Source organism: Vicugna pacos, chromosome 36 (genome assembly GCF_048564905.1).
Source record: "Vicugna pacos chromosome 36, VicPac4, whole genome shotgun sequence".
NCBI lineage: Eukaryota > Metazoa > Chordata > Mammalia > Artiodactyla > Camelidae > Vicugna > Vicugna pacos.
This window is the reverse complement of record NC_133022.1, coordinates 3,766,833-3,787,096: the sequence shown is the minus strand read 5'-3', so window position 1 is coordinate 3,787,096 and position 20,264 is coordinate 3,766,833. Positions and strand designations below refer to the sequence as shown.

Sequence of the window (20,264 nt, the reverse complement as noted above, 5' to 3'; positions counted from 1 at the left end):
AGGTGCCACATTTGGGGTTTTTTTCTTATTTTTTAAAACTTTTTTCATTGAGTTATAGTCATTTTACAAATCTGTGTCAAATTCCAGTGTAGAGCACAGTTTTTCAGTTATACATGAACACACATATATATATATTCATTGTCACATTTTTTTTTGCTGTGAGCTACCACAAGTTCTTGTATACATTTCCCTGTGCTATACAGTATAATCTTGTTTATCTATTCTACATATGCCTGTCAGTATCTACAAATTTTGAACTGCCAGTCTTGACACAATGTTTTAAAAATATTATTTTCTCTTACTAAGATGAGAGCAAGGCAGTTCTTTTGATTAAGTCCTTAAAGGCTTTCTTAACTTGATTATTTCCAAGGTATAAAAAAATTGGTTTAATGTAGGTGCAACAGAAAACATGAGCAGTGAAACCATTTTTTTAATAGTCACTTCTTCCTTTGCTGCAGGATTCATATAGATGAAAATGCATGTGCCATAGGTGAGGGAAACCACAATCATGTGGGAAGAACAGGTGGAAAAAGCCTTTTTCCTTTGCTGAACAGAATAGAACCAAAAAATTGTCTTGCTGATGTAAACGTATGACAGAACCACACAAGTAAGAGTCTTATTCAGGGTCAGCACAGCACAGATTATAACAGTCTGTTCCATTAACCATGGGTCTGAGCATGAGATTTCCACTAAGGGAAACGCATCACAGGCAAAATGATCAATCTTGTTAGAGTCACAAAATTTTAGGTTTAAACCCAGCCTAAGTGGTGGGATTAAAATACGCAGACCAGCCATCCAACAAGAGATGATAAGACTCCTGCAGACTCAGCTGCTCATGATGGTCACATGATGCAGGGGTTTGCAGATGGCCACGTAGCAGTCATGGGACATGGCGGCCAGTAGATAAAACTTTGTTACTCCACATGGGTCAGTGATAAACACTTGGATGAAATAAGCATTGTAGATGATGACCCTGTCACCTGTTGCTATGCTATGCAGGTATCTGGGGATACAGGAAGATGTGAATGAGCTAAGAAGGAGAAAAATTTTTTTTAAAAATAGTACATGGGTGTTTTAAGATGGGAATCCACAAATGAGAGTGTGATGATGGTCAGGTTTCCAGTTACACTCAGTGTGTAGTTGATAAATAGAAAGATAAAAATCAGCACCTGTAGCTCAGGGTCATCTGTGAGTCCCAGAGGAATGAATGTTGTTACTGTACCACTTCTTGTCACTGACTTCTGACTTCTTTCCAATCTCTGTGTGATATTCACAGAAATTTGCTTATAGATTGTAGAGTATTTTAACTGACTTAAAATTAATGTTTTTAAGCTTTTATATTTAATCATACACTATTGTCTATAAATAAATATGTGTAGTCACATTTTACGTCTTGCTAGTTTTTAGGTTAAGTGTGTTTAATTCTTATAAACTACCTAAGCCATGATGCTCACCCACCAACCCCTGCCACGTAGTCCACGTGTCTGTTTTTGCATTATCTTTCCTGAATGTGTGTATGTTTCCTGCTGATGCATGTGATGACTGCCCTCTCTTCCCTTCTGCACCTTCCAGTCAATGAATTATCTTCATTGATGCTACACTAGTACGGATTCAGATGTTTCTAATGTACAATTAGTGTTTGATGTCTCGGAGTTTTCTGACATCAATCAAGAAAAATTATTTTCCCCTTGTGTACCTGGTTCATTTGTTTTATGAGTATATTTGCTTTATTGTTTGACCTATTGCAATCTCTTCTTCCTGAGATTGGGCAGTCTAGGTTGTGACCGTGTACTCAGCTCCAGTGTTTCCAAAATAGAGAAAAGTCACTAATTGAGGATTATGGCTACACAAAAGTTAAAATTCTCTTAGTAAATTTAGTCTTCCATTCAAGTAGTTATATCAAATTGAGATGTAGAAGGAATATAAAAATACATATATATATTCATATTCAGTCTACCCACCTTCCTTTCATTTTTCTCCTAACCTCTCAGATGATATGTGCATCCTTGTGAAATTTACTCTGCTCTTCATCTTTGACCATTTTTCAGTTCTTGAAATATATCTCTTTCTATAAGACATTGCAACTTACTTTATAATAGAAATTAGTAAACAGATTGACAATAAATTGTAAGTATCTGTTTTCTGAGTATTGTATCTTTCAGAGTGCTGAATGTGAACACAGGGATCTGTAAGAGGTTTTCATTCCAGTCACAGTGGTATTTGTAGGGAGGATGAGAAGAGGAATGAAAGGGCATGCTTGTATACTTCTTTATACAGGAAGACATTCTTTTTAGTTTGAGGTTGAATACACTGTGTATTTCTTATATTTAGTGAGATAGAAATTTTTTTTACGTATCTTAAGAAATCTCCCAGGCAGTGAGATTTATCTACATAAGGGAAATTCATTCTAAAATTTGACATCTGAATAATGTATCTTATATACATTAAAAATGTAAATTATTACCAAATTTCATTTTTGTTTCCAGAGGAAAATATAACCTAGATCCTACAAAGGCAATTACAATCAAAGAGACAAACTTTATCATGCTTACTCCTCTGTTAATAAATCAGAGCTTCTAATGGTTGTTTAAACACAGCAAATTTAAAATTACAATGTTAAAGTCATGTTTTAATAAAGGTATTTGTATCTTCACATTCAGGGCTTGTCTGGGAATACATAGATCTCCCTTTGTTCAGCATCTCCAACAAATTGGGAAGATTTGCATATCCTGCGCTTAGTGCTATTATAAATATTCAAATATTTTCTTGTTTTCTCCATCACTAAAACAAAAATAAATCATATTAAGGGCTGAGGAAGTCTCCCCACTGGGTGGAGGAGATGCATTTTAAACCATCAGGACACAGAGACATGCTTTTCCAATGTGCAATGTGACTTTTCTCTTTAATTTGCCAAAAATGCCACTAAGTGAAAAAAAGAAACAGTCCCTACTGACCTGCAGTCAAGAACCATTACTTAATTTCCTGGGTAACGAAGTGTGGCACAGACACAAGTAAAGCAGTCGTCAGTGGGGACTGGGTCCTTGAGACAGGAGGATGTTACAGCAGCGTTTGACACAAGTCAGGAGGACAGCTGTAGCATTTCAATTACACAGCTCATTAAAAAAACCTCACATATAGTAAGATATTTTGAATATTGTAATTCTTTAATATTTGAATAAAATCCTTTATTATATGAATGTTTATTATTAGTGGAGAATTTCAATCAGGTAAGAAAAAGTAGTAGTTTATAACACTATCCAAGGTGACTGCTTACATTAGAGGCCTTATCTTTCCAGATACTCTTTTCTGTAAATATGTAGACTGTAAGTGTTTCTCATGATTACATAAAAATTTGCAACCACATCTGATAATCGGATACAAAACAAGCTTTTGTAGTTGTACAACAAAATGAGTGTATTAATTCTGTTGAATTTTACACTTAAAAAATGATCAAAATTGTGTATTTTGTTATGTATATTTCATGACAATAAAAAGATAAACTTTTTTAAATTTAAACATATCTTAATTTATCATATCATATAATTTCCCAATTATTCACTATTAATAATGTTGGCTAGTAAGTATGTAGTGTTTTCCCTTTATGATTGTAATTTTCATATATCTCAAGCTAATTATGTGGAAAATCATTTGTGTGTTGCTATCTGTTTATCTTCCTTGGTGAAATATGTGTTACTGAGTTTTGATAATTCTTTATATAGTCTGGGAACAAGACTTTTGTCAGATATGTGATTCAAAATTATTTTCTCCCAGTTTATGGCTAGTCATATTCTTAATAGTGTCTTTCTAAGAGGAGAAATTTTTAGTTTTTGTGAATGGCATTTCATCATTTTAAAAAATGCATCAGGTATTTACTGTTTTATCTGAAAGTCTTTGCTTAATTGAACAACAATTTTCTTCATATGTTTCTCCTAGAAGTATTACAGTTTATTTTATGTATAGGTCTGTGACTCACTTTGAGTTAGTTTTTGTAAATTTATTTGTAAATACTATAAGATACATATCAAAGTTCATTACAAATATGGCTATCCAATAATTGCTTTTTGCATTTCTTTCAAAAATCAATTGACCATAAACATAAGGGTTTACTTCTAGATTCTTAGTTCTTTTTCACTCACCCATTTCTGTAACTTTACATCAATATCATGCTGTCTTGATTATTTAGCTTTCTTTGTGTTTGAATAAGGTAGGCAGTATAGCTGTGTTCTTTTTCAGGGTTGACTTGGTTATTCTAGGCCTTTTCAATTTCCAGGATAATTTTATACTCAAGTGCACAATATTTTCACCAAAAAATTTTGCTTGAATTTTGATTAAGACTGACTTGAATCAACACAACATTGTAAAATGATTATAAATCAATAAAAAAATTTAAAAAAAGAATGACTTGAATCTATACATTAATTTGGAAATAATTGAACTCCAAGGATGTGATGAACACACACTTTCTATTGCCTTCAGTCACAAAGATTACAAGTGCTATTTGTAGAGGGATTTTGCATACATAGTAAGGGTCAAAATAGTTGACTTTAAGACAAGGAAATTATCTTTGCTGAGCCTTACTTAATCAAATGAACCATTGAAAAGGATGGAGGCATCTACTGGTGAAAGCAATTTGAAACATGTAAGACTTGACATGAAGACTGTCTGTTTCTGGCTCTGATGTCAGAGGAGGTCACGAGGCACTCCCCCTCTCAGAGTGGAGAGTAGCCGCTGCCTGACAATGAGCTAGGAAATGGGGACAACCATCCAATGGATGAGGTCCAGGAGAAATCAGGCACAAGCTCTCAGGAGTCCCCTCACAGTGAAATCACATAGGGAAGACCTTAATTCTCCAGCAACAATGTGTGCCTGCATGTGCAAAGTCCAGTTGGTTGGGAAGCTCCCCTGAGCCTTCGGGCCCAGGGGTCTTACTGGTGGTTGGTCACACAAGTCTGCAGGGCCCCCGGGACTGACCAGGGCTACATAGTCTCCAGTCTCCCAGGGGCCAGACTGATAGAGGATGGCCAGAGCCTCAGATGATGAAAAACCACTCTGATCAGGCAGAATATCCCAAGGGCTCAGAGGTTATCTCCCAGCAGGTCATCAAGGGCCAGTCTTACACAGGTCTTTCTTTGAAATGTGCAGGCCGTGAACAACCTGGTCCTGCCAACATTATGCTATTACACAGTGAGGTCTTCTAGGCTCCTCTCTTGCCCCCCCAGTTCCAGCCCTTCCAACAACTGTTTCACCAGGAGGGTATATTTTGGTTTGCTTGTTTTGTTTTGCTTTATTTATTTAGTTTTTAGAATTTTTTTAGTTTAGTTTCCCTGGTAAACATCATAAATTTTATTAATGCTAAAATCTTGATATGAATAAATAGGTAAAGATTAATTAAAACATGTTTACACATACATGTATTTTGTACACATATATCTATCAGCATACATATATGTGCACATATAATAGATACACACATTGAAGGGTTTTTGCCAAGATTTCCATTATGAAAACTTGATTATATTAAATTTACTTTTCCACCTTTTCCCTCTTTTGGAAAAAAATATTCACAGAAGTTACTCCAGATCAAACTCTAATATACTCCAGATGTAACTTTAATAGATTTAGGTTTATTATGTGCACGGCATTCCATTAATTGGTGGGGTTTTTTGCTTTGAGTTTTATTTTTTTTGTTACCAGAAATGCTACATTCTGTACTCTTTTTTTTTTATACTATGATTTTAATACTGTCTATCCTTTCAGAAATGGTGCTTAATTGCAATGAGATAGAGTTGCAGAATTGAGTTGAAATGTCAGAGTATACTTTCAAATTGGAAATTTTCTGATTGCTTGTATAAATCTTTAGTAATTTAAATTTCCACGCACTATAGGAAAGTAGCCTTTTGCTTTTAAAACTGGCAGTTTGATTGGTATAAATTTCTACCTCAGTATAAATTTTTTGACATTAGACTGATTTTAAGAGCAGTTGACAATCATAACTTATGAAATGGGATTTAATATCCTCAAAATTGCTCATTTCTGTTTTTCGCTTATTTTTATTGTTTTTTTCACTTTTATTATTCACTTATAAGAGCTCTTTGTATTCTTGAGAAATCATCTTTTTGTTTGTCGGTGTATACATTTACTTTCAACATTATTATCTGACATGAATTTTTTAGTGTTATCTTTTGCTAGTCAAAATGGTTACTACATAAATACTCAGACAGGTGCCCTTTCTTTTGTCACTGTCTACCTTTAAATTCTTAAGTAAGAAAATTTCTTATTCCTGTACATTACTGTCACTTCATGTATTTTCTAATCAGTTTTTACTGGTTTATTTTTGTACTTAAAATTTTAAACCATTTAGAGTGTAACCTATTTGCTGTGTGGATGAAAGATAAAACATTTTGATTTGGTATTGCTTTTCTGACTGAAGTAATTATTAACTGAACCATGATTTTCCTAATGAACTAAAAATAGCCCACTTTTATATAAGAAGCAAAATAAAACTTTATATAAAATTAAAAGCTGTTAGTCTATATTTTCATGATCTGAAGTGTTCTACTAAACATTTTATTTTTTCTTATGCCAATACCATATTAATTTGATTTCATTGATCTATAATATGTTTTGATATTGTATAAAGTAAGTTTTTATTTGCTAATTTTTATTTTTCATGTATGTGTTTTACATTCATGAGATTTAATTCTTCCATACTAATTTAGTGGTAGTTTATGCAATAAGCTGTTTCTAATTGGAATTCTGTCAAATTTACATATTAATAGTGAGGAAATTGGTATTTTTATGATGTAATACATTGAACCCATAATGGGATATATTCCTTGGCAGTCATAATGATTGTTTTGATTTCCAGGATCTTATTGTTAACTAAAATATTGTCAATTGATTTGTTTGAATATATTCTTTCTTTATCAAAGTTACTAAATGTTCTTGTTAAGTCTTATTAGTTTCCTATTAGATTTTGTTGTTTTCTAGGTACATAGTAATGTTATCAGGAAGGAAATATGTTTTACTGACTCTAAGTGCATGTCATTATTTCAAGGACTTATAGGTGTCTTTATGAGAAATGTTAGTGAGATTAAAATATGCACAATATTAAGAAGGCATATCTACCCTTCAAAGATGTAAAAACTTGAAAAAAATATGGCTTTCATAATTTCTACCGACACTAGTTTCATAGCTTCATTCTGATAATCCAACCATTTTATTGTTCATGTTATGGCATTTTCAAGATGGCAATGAAATTTTGAATATCAATGATGAAAGTGAGTATCCTCATTTTTCCCCCCTCATTTGTTTCTTGATTTAAATTAAGAAGAACAGAAGACACTATAAAATTCTGTATTTTTATTTCTTTAGAAATTTTAATCTTGTTTATTAGTTCATCATATTCTTATTTTACTTTAAATTTGTTAGGAGAGATTTTTGATTTTTTTTCTTCCAGTGATCATTTAATTAATCAAAATCCATGTATAAACTTCCTTTATTTTGTTGTTATAACAAAACTAGTTATTTTTCATATATATGTGTATGTGTACATATGTTTCTGTATCCGTATACATTTCTCTATATCACTATCATCTATCTCCACTCTTGTATTATTTAGATTAATCTTGATCATAGTATAGTTTTTGACTTTTTTAGATTCTATTTGAAATAGCCTACATACATTCAGCAGTGAATTTGTTTAATCATTTATCTTATAATGTCTTCATCAGATTTTTTCAAATATTAAGACATTTTCATAAAATTCCATGGGGAGAGTTTTTTTCTTTAATTGTTTGCATAGTTGAAATCGTAATGAGATTTTCTAGTGTTTTACCATGGTTAGTTTTATACTAATTTGGTCCTTTCATTTCTTCAGAAATTATTTTTATTTGCCTTCCTTAATATTTTATGGAGATCGGTATATTTGTTTTCCACACCTTGAATTAATTTTTGAAATTCTGTTTTGCTAAATCTTTTTTCATGAACTTTGAGTCTTCATATATATTTCATTTTTGTTGTGGGATTGCTATAGTTCATCTATCAAGTTATTCTAATTCATACTGCTTCAGTATTTATATTTTAAGATTGGTAACCTTACACATTTTGCTGTTTTGTATTCATTCATGTTTCTGAGAAACATCAATTTTCATGAAAGTTTTTAAAGAATCAACTTTTAGATTTATTTATCATTTAAATTTTATTCATTTTTTATCTAAAATTCATGTTGTACATGCTTTGGATTACTTTCATGGCTTACAAAATTTTATATTGAGCAGGAGTTGTTTTATTTTTTGTTCAGTTTAGTTTTCAAAAATAATGAATTTATGTTTGGATAAAAAATTCTTTGATTTCTTCTGAGTATAGCTTTTTTGTGCTTTAGGTGAATTGTTACGAAGTGTCTCTATCTCGTGGCATAGGTAATTGTAAGCTTTCAAAGATTAATTTGGATTCACTACATAATTTTTCATACATAGTATTAGTAAATATAGAATTTGGGCTGTGAAATCTCTCTCTTGGATAGAAAGAGGAACATATTAATGATCCCCATGTCCACATTTGTAGCTCATAAGTCAAGAAGAGACAGAAGAATTTCTAAGAGAAAATTGTTTTCCTTTTATGAGGGTGGCGACTTTTTTCTCTTAAATCCCATTTTGAAAGTCTTGATTTTATACTATTATGTCAGTCCCGTGTACTGTCACCACTTGGACCCTGACACTTCATCTCTCATCTCCATGTGGGCTTTTAAACCCAAGCCTCTAACTCATAATCCCAGAACTTGGCCCTCTCCAACCTCCATTTAGTGCTTTCCTGGAAATCCAAGGGTTATACATAGGTTTATTTTTCTTCATTTCTGATTGTTCTGTATCTCTGATACCTTGTGATTGCCGATATTTTAACCTTCTCTCTTAGCTATATTCCAAAGAGTATTTGTCAGATTTCACCCAGAATAGTTTTTTGTTTTGAATGAATTTTACTAGAATATTAGAAATGTTATTATTGTCTTTCTCAATTGTTCCTTGCATTATGACGTCATGTCTTCAATCATCCTACTCAGTACTTTATTATACAGTTTCAATTCTTACTTGAATTTAAAAAAAAATTTTGCAAATCTGCATACAGTAATCAGCAGTATCATGCTGCCAGTTTTATGGAGAACTAAAGAATGATCTTTATTATACCATGAAATTTAATTATATGGGGTTGTATTTATGTATAAATAAATGATAGTAAATATTCTTTCACTTTGTTCACTGAGACAGATCTCCTTTAAGAATTTGAGTAAAAACCAGAGGAAATAAATTGAGTTGATTAAGGTGCAGTGTAAAGTAAATCTAAAGAGGAAGAGAAAAACATAACAACTGAAATATAGATTATTAAAGATGGACAATTATAAGCTTCAGTAGAAAGGTTAGTAGCCATTAACCTTTTATTTTAACTTCATTTACTGACCGCTATTTTATTTGACTTCCTTAAGAATGATGCAGTGCTTCTGATTGAGTCATTGATGACTTTCTTCACTTGTTTATTTCTCGGTGTATAAATAAATGGATCTAACAGGTGAAATGGAAGAAATGAGTAGTGAGACCACTTTATTAATAGTCACTTCTTCCTTGGCTGTAGGAATTATGTGGATGAACATGTACGCACCACCATGATGGAAACCACAGTCATGTGGGAAGACAGGTGGAAAAGGCCTTTTTTCTTTGCTGGGCACATGGAAGTCCTAAAATTGTCTTGATGATTTAAGCATAGGATAGAATTACACACATAAGAGTAAAGTGAGGGTTGGCAAAGCACAGATTACAACAATTTGCTTGATGAACCATGTGTCTGAACATGATATTTGAGGAGGGGGAAATCATCACAGAGAAGGTGATCAATTTGACTCACAGAATTTCAGATTTAGCCCCAGACTAAGTGGGAAGGTTATGAGCAACATTCCAGCCAACCAAGAGCAAAAAACAAGTCTCTGGCAAACTCTACTATTCATCCATGTAGCTACAAATGGCATTATTTTATTTTCTTCTATGGCTGAGTAGTATTCCACTGTATAAATATACAACAACTTATTTATACAGTCATTTGTCAATGGACATTTAGGTTGTTTCCATGTCTTGGATATTGTATATAGTGCTGCTATGAACATTGGGGTGCATGTGTCTTTTGAATGAAGGTTCTGTCTGGATATATACCCAGGAGTGGGACTGCTGGATAATCTGGTAAGTCTATTTTTAGATTTTTGAGGAATCTCTGTACTATTTTCCATAATGGCTGTACCAAATTACATTCCCACCAGTGTAGGAGGATCCCCTTTTCTCCACAGACTCTCCACCATTTATCATTTGTGGACTTTTGAATGATGGCCATTTCTGATCGGTGTGAGGTGATACCTTATTGTAGTTTTGATTTGCATTTCTCTGATAATTAGCAATACTGAGCATGTTTTCATGTGCCTATTGGCCATTTGCATGTCTTAATTGGAGAGCTGCTTATTTAGGTCTTCTGCCCATTTTTGGATTGGGTTGAAAGTAGATGCAGAAAAAGCACTGAATAAAATTCAACACCCACTTATGATAAAAATCTAACCAAAGTGGGTATAGTGGGAACATATCTCAACATATAAAAAGCTATTTATGATGAACCTACAGCCAGCATAATATGTTCAATAGTGAAAACTTGAAAGACTTTGTGCTAAAATCCGGAACAAGGATGTTCACACTCACCACTTCCATTCAATATAGTATTGGAAGTCCTAGCCATAGCAATTAGACAAGAAAAAGAAATAAAAGGGATCCAAATTGGAAGAGAAGAGGTAAAATTGTCACTATATGTGGATAACAGGATACTATATATAGAAAACCCTAAAGGCTCCAACAAAAACTTCTAGAGCTGATAAAAGAATTCAGCAAGGTAGCAGGATGCAAGATTAACATACAATTCAGTTGCATTTCTTTGCACTAACAATAAACTACCAGAAAAGGAAAGTAAAGAAATAATCCCTTTTAAAATTGCATCCCCCAAATAACATACTTAGGAATAAATCTGGCAAAGCAAATGAAAGACTTATACGTAGAGAACTACAAAACATTGTAAGAAAATTAAAGATGACTTAAAGAAATGGAAGGACAAGCCATGCTCTTGGACTGGAAGAATTAATATTGTTAAAATGGCCATCTTACCCAAAGCAATCTACAGATTTAATGCAAACCTTATCATATCACCCAGGACATTTTTCACAAAACTGCAACAAACCATCCTAAAATTTATATGCAATCACAAAAGACCCAGAATTACCAAAGCATTATTGAAGAAGAAGACCAAAGCTGGAGGAATAACCCTCCCAGACTTCAGACAATACTACAGAGCTACAGTCATACATGGTATTAGTACAAAAACAGACATATGGATCAAGGGAACAGAATAGAGAGCCCAGAGGTAAACCGACAGACCTTTGGTCAACTAATTTTTGACAAAGGAAGCAAAAACATACGATGGAATAAAGACACTGACTTCAGAAAATGGTATAGGGAAAATTTGACCACTGCATGTAAATCAGTGAAGTTAGACTACCCCCTCACACCATACCCAAAAATACATTCAAAATGGCTTAACTACTTAAACATAAGATAAGATACTAGAAACCTCTTAGAAGAAAACATAGGCAAAACATTATCTGACATACACCTCAGCAGTGTTCCCCTAAGGCAGTCTACCCAAGCAACAGAAATAAGAGCACAAATAAACTAATGGGACCTAACTGTACTTAGAAGCAGAGGCCACCCCCAGGTCACGCTGTGGGAGAGATGGGAGCAAATGAATGGCTCCCAAGGGGCAGCCCCCCTCCTCCTGCAGCTGCTACTGCCACCACCTCCCAAGCCCCCTGACCACACTGAACCCACCGTATTACCAAACTGGGTATAGAGGGAACACATCTCCAACAGAATCAAAGCAATTTGTGACAAACCTACAGCCAGCAGAATACTCCACCAAGAAAAGCCGGAAGCCTGTCTGCTAAAATTGGGAAAAAGACAACGATGCCCACGCTCACCACTTCTACTCAACAGAGTATTGGAAGTCCTCATAGAGCAATTGGGCAAGAACAAGAAAGAAGTGGGATCCACATTGGAAAAGAAGAGCTAAAACTCTCTATATCTGGATGACATGATATTATACATAGAAAACCCTAAAGGGCTTCACAGGAAAAAAATTGACTAGAGCTGAGGAAAGAATTTGGCAAGGTAGCAGGACACAACAACAACGCACAGAAATCAGTGGCATTTCTTGACACGAAAGTAATAATCCCTGTTAAAATGGCATCCAAAACAAGACAACATTTAGGAATACATTGGACCCAGGAAGTGAAAGACTCCTACGCAGAGACCTACAAAACCCTGGTGACGGAAATTAAAGAGGACTTCAAGAAATGGAAAGACACCCCATATTCTTGCACTGGAAGAATTAATCATGTTCCAATGGCCACACTGCCCAAAGCAAGCTACAGATTTAATGTGATCCCTATCAAATTACCCAGGACATTTTTCACAGAACTACAACAAAGCATCCTAAAATTTACATGGAATCACAGAAGTCCCAGAATGACCAAAGCATTCCTGAAGAAAAAGAATGAAGCTGGAGAAATAAGCCTCCCAGACTTCACACAGTACTACAGAGCTACAATCAAAACAGCATGGTATTGGTCCAAAAAGAGACACATGGGATCAGTGGAACAGGACACAAAGTCTGGAAATAAACTCACACACGTATGCTTAATTAATCGATGATAAAAGAGGCAAGAATATACAACGGAGGAAAGACAGTCTCTTCAATAAGTGGTGCTGGGAAAACTGGACAGCTACCTGTAAAAGACTGAAATTAGAACATTCTCTGACAGCACGTACAAAACTAAACTCAACATGGATGAGAGACCTCAACATAAGACCAGATACCGTAAAACTCCTAGAGGAAAACACAGGCACAACACTCGCGGGTGGACATTACAGCCATGTATTTTTTTGAACCAGCTCATGGAGTATTGGAAATAAAAGCAAAAATAAACAAATGGGATCCCATTAAACTCACAAGCTTTTGCACAACTAAGGATACCATCAACATAATGAAAAGACAACCTACACAATGGGAGAAAAATCTTTGCAAATGATGTGACTGACAGGAGACTAATTTCCAAAGCATACAACCAGCACATATGCCTTAATACCAAGGAAACAAGCATCCCCATCCAAAACTGGGCACAAGACCTAAACAAGCAATTCTCCAAGGAAGACACACAAATGGCCAACAGGCACAGGAAAAAATGCTCAGCATCGCTACTTGTCAGAGACATGCAGATCAAAACTGCAATGAGGTATCACATTACACCAGCCAGAATGACCATCATTGAGAAGTGTGTGTGAGGGTGTGGAGAAAATGGAACCCTCTCACACTGTTGGTAGGAAAGTAGTTTGGTGTAGCCATTATCAAAAACAGTATGGAATTTCCTCAAAAAACTAAAAATAGACTTACCCTGTGATCCAGGAATCCCACTTCTGGGTATATATTCAGAGGAAACAGCAATGTGAAAAGACACATGCACCCCAATATTCATAGCACCACTATATAGAACAGCCAAGACATGGAAGCAACCTAAATGAAACAGATGACTGGATTAAGATGTGGTATATTTATATAATGGAATACTACTCTTCCATAAAAAGATAAAATAGTGCCATTTGCAGCAATATGGTTGGAACTACAGATCGTCATTCTCAGTGAAGTGAGCCAGAAAGAGAAAAATACCATATGACATCACTCATATGTGCAATCAAAAAAAAAAAAAAAAAACAAGACACTATGAACTCATCTACAAAACAGAAACAGATTTGCAGACTTAGTGAGCAATCATGATTACCAGGGAAAGGGGGTGGGAAGAGATAAATTTGGGAGTTTGAGATTTACAAATATTAGCCACTAGTTATAAAATAGATTTTAAAGAAAGTTTCTTCTGTGTAACACAGAAACCTATGTTCACTATCTGGGAATAATTTATAATAGAAAAGTGGCTACAGCCACCAACTGAGGAAGCAAGGGATGAAAGGAGAGTAAGCCATGGAGCCCAGTCCTCCTAAAGTCCTTTCCCGCTGCTGACGCTGCCCCCTGACCACACTGCGCCCTGCTCCCAGGAGCAGGCTGACATGAAGACATGCTTCCTGTGAGCCTAGGGCAGCAGAGGCCGCCCCTAGGACAGGCCCCAGGGGATATGGGAGCAAGTCAACCCCCTCCCCGCCGCCGAGCTCTAACTGCACCGCGCCTGTCTCCCAGGAGCCAACTGACCTGGGAAAATGTGTCCCCTGAATCTGGGACACTGGCGGGGAGAGGGGTGCTGCCCCCTGGCAAACTAGTCGATTTGTCCCCATCTCCCCTTCAGCTTGGCCTGGGGGCAGTCTCTGCTGCCCCTGGCACGTCCCCAGGTGAGCCTCCGCTCGGGAGGCGGGCGCTGTGTGGTCGGTGACAGCAGAGGCAGTGGCAGGGTTTAGGGTTCTGCGCATGTCAGCCTGTGGATTTGCTTCAAACTCCCCCATGGCCTGTCCTAGGCTTGGCCTCTGCTTCCCCAAGTTCGTGGAGCTCAGGTTACAGGTCAGCCTGCTCCTGGAAGGTGGGCGCTGTGCTGTCAGGGAGTGGCAGCGGCAGCGATGGCGGGATTGGGGCTGCCTGGGGAGAGCGCGGGGGTTTGCTACCATTTCCCGCTGTCGCTGCCGCCGCCCCAGCACACCGCGCCCGCCTCCCAGGAGCGGACCGACCTGTAACCTGGGTCCTGCAAACCTGGGGCTTTATTGGCCGTCCCCAGGCCAGGCTGTGGGGGAGATGGGACCAGACCCCTCTCCCAGCTGCCGCGGCGGATATCACCGCCTCCACCTCCCAGGTGCAGGCTGGCTGCGACACATGCACCGCAGCGCACATGGAGAAGCAGAGGCCACCCCAGTCCAGGCCGTGGTGGAATAGGGAACAAATCCAGGGGCTTGCACTGGGCAGCCCTCATCCCACCTCAGTAGCCACTGGGGCCACTGCCGCACCACACTCGCCTTCCGGGAGCTGGCCATGGCTTGAGGGCCAGCCGGGTGGTCCCCAACACCCCTCAGCCTGTCCCCACTTCATCGCGGGATACCCCCTCACTCAGAGTGCACCCTACCTGGAGCTTATACCCTCACCCCTTACTCTGCGGGTGGGGTGGGGAATTCTGGGCTCCACCATGGCGACTGCCACCAGTGGGAGATCAGGCCTAGTGTGCCACAGCACAGCCAATGTCTGAGGCTACAGGACACAGTGGTTACACATATTTAAGAAATCAAAATGATAATTAGTCCATTGGTGGCCTTATTATTGTTATTATTTTTTAGAGTCATATGGCATTTTTCTTTCTTTCCCGTCCACTTCCCTTAGAGTGACAATCTTCAGGTCCATCTGTATTGCTGCAGATGGCATTATTTTCTTTTTGTATGGCTGAGTAGTGTTCCATTGTATATATATACCACATCTTCTTATCCAGTGACCTGTTGATGGACATTTGGGTTGTTTCCATGTCTTGGCAATGGTAAATAGTGCTTCTATGAGCACTGGGGTGCATGTGTCTTTTTGAATTTTATTTCCCTCTGGATATATGCCCAGGAGTGGGATTGCTGGATCACATGGTAGGTCTATTTTCAGTTTCTGAAGGAACCTCCATACTGTCTTCCATCATGGCTGCATCAATCTGCACTCCCACCAGCAGTGTACGAGGGTTCCCTTTTCTTAACACCCTCTCCAGAATGTATCATTCGTAGACATCTCAATGGTGGTCATTCTGGCTGGAGTAAGGTGATATCTCATTGCAGTTTTGATCTGCATGTCTCTGACAACTAGCAATGCTGAGCATTTTTTCCTGTGCCTATTGGCCATTTGTAGGGCGGTAGGGTGGCAGGGTGGTAGGGTGGGCCCAGGGTGGTAGGGAAGGGCCCACCCCTTCATTGGGGAATTGCTGGGTCATAGGCTGTGTTTTCCGTAGTGGCATCCAGTTTATACTCAGATGAGCATGTGTGAGCTTCCCTTGCTCCACAGTCACCAAGCACCTGATGTCCCACTTTTCATTTTGTCTGTCTGCTGGCTTTGTGATGGATTCTGATGGAGGTTTTAATTTGCATTTCCTTGGTGGCCAAAGAGATTGGGCATCTTTTCATGCTAACTGGCTATTTGAAAGAATTTTCTAAAGTACTTATTTAAGTCATTTGCTGGTTTTTTGTTTTGTTTTGTTTTTTGTTGTTTTTTGGGTTTTTTTTTTTCTGTCTGTTGGCATGTCTATGTTAGGGATTTTTACAAGTTATTTTCCATATGCAAGCTTTCAGTTGGTTACACGTTTTGTAAATATTTTTTATTCTGTGGGTTGTGTTTCACTCTCCATCTTACTCTGTTTGGACTGCTATAACAAAAGCACCATAGACTGGGTGGCTTTGACAACAGACGGTGATCTCTCACAGTCCTAGAGGCTGGCAGTCTAAGACCAAGGGACGGGCAGAGTCCATGTCTGGTAAGGAAAGGCTGTTTCTGGGTCATAGTCTGCTGTGTCCTCTAAGGAGCGCTGGCGTTCCTGTTATAAGGGCACTAGTCCCATTCACAAGGGATCCATCCTCGTGACCCAGTCACAAATGTTCTTAATTGTAATGTGGTCCTGTGCATTAATCTTGTTTTATGGTTAATGCTGTTTGTGTCTTGATTAAGAAAAATCCCCCTAGCCTGAGGTCATGAAGATATTTTCCCGTTATTTTGTAAGAGCTTTATTTGCCTTTCACATTCAGGTCTATAATCATCAGAGTGATTTTTGTGTGTCTGTATGGATTAGGGTGTATTTAGGTTTTTTTCCGTGTAGACAGGTGGTTGTCTCAATGCTGGTTACTAAGAAAATAATTTTTTACCCACTATTATAGAGCCACATTTGATATGTATCAAGGGTCATATATAAAGAAGGGTCTATTTCTAGATTCCCTATTCTTTACTCTTGGTTATTTTTCTAGCTTTATGCCAAGAGCACTCTGTTTTAGTCACTATAACTATAAACATTCTCAGTACATGGTAAAGGAAGTCTGTTCATCTTATCTTTAAGAATATCTCGACTATTCCTGGGCCTTTTTAATATTATCATGTAAATTTTAGCAGAGTTTGCCACAAAAAAAGTTTGTTGTTTCTTCTTTTTCTTTTTTTTTTTAATTAAAGTATAGTTAATGTACAATATGGTGTAAGTCCCTGTTGGATTTTTGATTGGCATTTTATTAAGTCTATAGATCAGTTTGAATCTTTCAGTTCATGAACATGGTATACTTCTCCATATATTTGGGTCTTTTTAAATGTCTTTAGTCTTTCCCATTGACTTTTGTCTTCTTTCTTTTCTAGGTATTTTTTAATGCTATTTTTATTTTAAAATTTAATATTCTATCTGCTAGTATATTTTGAAATTCAATTTTGATTGGTTTTTTAAAAATTCATCTCCTTGTTTAATTCTTACTAATTCTCATGTTTTCTGATGTCTTTAAGGTATAGTCATATCACTGGCAATTAGTGACAGTTTGTTTCTTCCTAACCCTTGTAGCTTTCCCCTCCCCGTCCGCCTTTCCTTTACTGCACTGGCTAGGACCTCCAGTAAACTGTTACATGGTGATGGTGATTGCAAGTGTTTTTTTTTAAAGGACTGAAAAAACCAAAATGGAACATGCAAACCCTAATCCAGAGAAAATCGAGCCAAATTCTGCATTGAGGTCTGTCTTAACTATGCAGCTCTGGGTTTGGGGTTTTCCTTCTTGGTTTTTGTTTGTTTGTTTGTTTTTTTACCATATATATTTCATTGTGTATTGCTAAAAGATAATGTTTCTTTTAAAGACTATTACATCTAAAAAATGAATAAATCCTTATAATCACATTTCCCCCAATTGTTTCATTAAAGGGGCTTAAAGGTTGGGCATTAGACAGTGTATATAGTTATACAGTTATAATGATATATTCATCTACTGTGCCTCCCTGATTCCCACACCTCAGAGAGATTGTGATTTATCCAGAATCCCACATCAAGTTGCGGTTAGAATTAAGGGTGCATTTGGAAGTGGAAATACTTTCCTTTCCTGAATTTTAAGCCCTTTTTTGTGCTGCCACTTTAGTGTTTTTGTTCATCGCAGGTTCCATCTTGAGCATCCCACCCCCTCCTCCAGCTGTGCCTAGGAATTCTTGAATTTGTCTTCTTTCTTTAACTGTAATTCAAGTTCTCAGTCTGATAATATCTAATCCGTGTCAAAGTCCTTGAGCCCCACCTTCCAGTTTACCTTGTCCTTTTCTAAAGTGTCCTTTGAAAGCTCTTTATCCTGAGTAATAATTCTTTTACTCTAAGAGAAAGTGGCAGCCATGAACCGCATAAGCATGAGAATTTGTCTGAAATTTTTTAAAAATTTTCAGATTGATTATTACAAAAGTAATCACTTATTTAAAAAGTAAATAAGTAATATATTTGTTTTAAAATTTTCAACAATGTGGAACTATATGAAGTAAAAACCGACTGTACCATGGTCCTGCCCACTTCTACCTCACTCCTTCCTCAGTGGTAACAATTGTTAAGTTTGCACATCTCATTCTAAACTTAACCTTAAATAGATACACCCAATATATTATATATACTTGTATACATACACAGTTTTTTGTTCTTTGAAGATACACAAAAGGTTTTACTTATGCTACAGAGCTTTTACTTATGCAACAGTCAATGTATTTTACAGGAAAGGTATTCTTCCCCTTGCAGTTAGTGCTGGATAGCTGTCCTTTTCATTTTTCCTGTATGACTATGTTGTAAATCAGGAAAAACAGGTTAAGAGAGTGCCTGCAAATACCAGGAAGACTTGTAGGTAGATTTCCACTTCATATAAAGGCATAAAAGGATGTAAGTAGTATGGAAACTAAACCATTTATAAATGCCATATAGCATGCATTTTTGAAAAGTTTTTGTTTGTTTGTTTGTTTTTTTAGTGGAAGTACTGGGGATTGAATCCAGGAATTTGTGCATGCTAAGCATGTGCTCTACCACTGAGCTATATCCACTCCCCCCTTAAAAGTCTTAAAATAGAACTTAACCTACCAAAGTACCAAAAAGGACCAAATTTACAATTAGTTTAGCAAATTAGCTTGTTTGAAAGTTAGCTTTTCTTGTTAAAAAAAATCATCAAGAAAATTTGAGAAATACAGAAAACAGAAAAAAAAAAACCTACGCATGGTCATATCATAAATGTTAATAGCCAGACTCAGGCAGATTATGGCAGTAAGTAGTCTGGATTTCTTTCTCAGAACCCTTTCCTCCAAATCCCAGGTGGGATTTTATAAGAAGGTCTCTCTGAGGCTCAAACTTATTGCAATATAAAAATTTTATTTAATCTAATTTTTAAAAGATCCCAAATAACTAAAATGTACTAGACAAACTGAATAGAATTTCTCTCTTCTCTTTATTGCCATGAGTCCTCTCTTTCCTTCTCTTGCTCCCAACTTTCATATAAACGCACTGAATTGGAGTAAACCTTAGGGTTGGCCCGTTCGGTATTTAGGAAAACAAATTTTACCAAGTCCTTTGGCATCACTTCTAATGAATAGAACATTTTTGTTTTGTGGCCCTGCGGCAACATAGTACTTCAGAAGGAGAATCTCCTAGCCTAGAGGAATCCTCTGAGAGCTGGCCGTAACAATTTGAACTCAGCTTCAATGAGCATCCGCTTTTTTTTTTTTCCCGCTCCTTTTGGAATGACAGTTTGAAACGTTAGAAAAAGTTCATTTCTGAATTTTATAAAATTTCTAGCAAAGAGACAACTGAAGTACCCCTCGAAACACATTTCACCAAAAACCTTTTTAATTTTTTTTTTTTGAGCATAACAAAATCTTTGTGAGGTAGGAAAAGCAAGAAGTTAGGAGAGAGGAAAGCCTCCCACCTAGGAAATCTCTCTGCGTATTTCCTAACTAGCTACGGTACTTGGCCCGGTAAGTGCCTTTCTCCTCCAGCCTGGACGTGCTGCTGGCTCGCTCCTCCAAGGAAGGGAACGAGATGCTGCGGGGTTTAGTAATGGTTCACTTAAAATGGATCCGCAGCGCAAGTCTGCAGTAGCACATTCAGCTAATGAAGAACAGGCTTCTGCATCAAGTCTCTGGACGCCCCTGGTACCTTCTAGTTCTGTCCTTAGGGTTCACCTGACGTTGCTATATAAAAATTAGCACAC

General features: G+C 36.8%; 2 pseudogenes; both read right to left on the bottom strand.

The window, feature by feature from the left end:
- Nucleotides 1-301: 301 nt before the first annotated feature.
- Nucleotides 302-2,031, bottom strand: LOC140691635 (olfactory receptor 6C2-like; annotated as a pseudogene).
- A 7,410-nt stretch (nt 2,032-9,441) lies between these two features.
- Nucleotides 9,442-9,994, bottom strand: LOC140691634 (olfactory receptor 6C2-like; annotated as a pseudogene).
- Between the last annotated feature and the right edge of the window lie 10,270 nt (nt 9,995-20,264).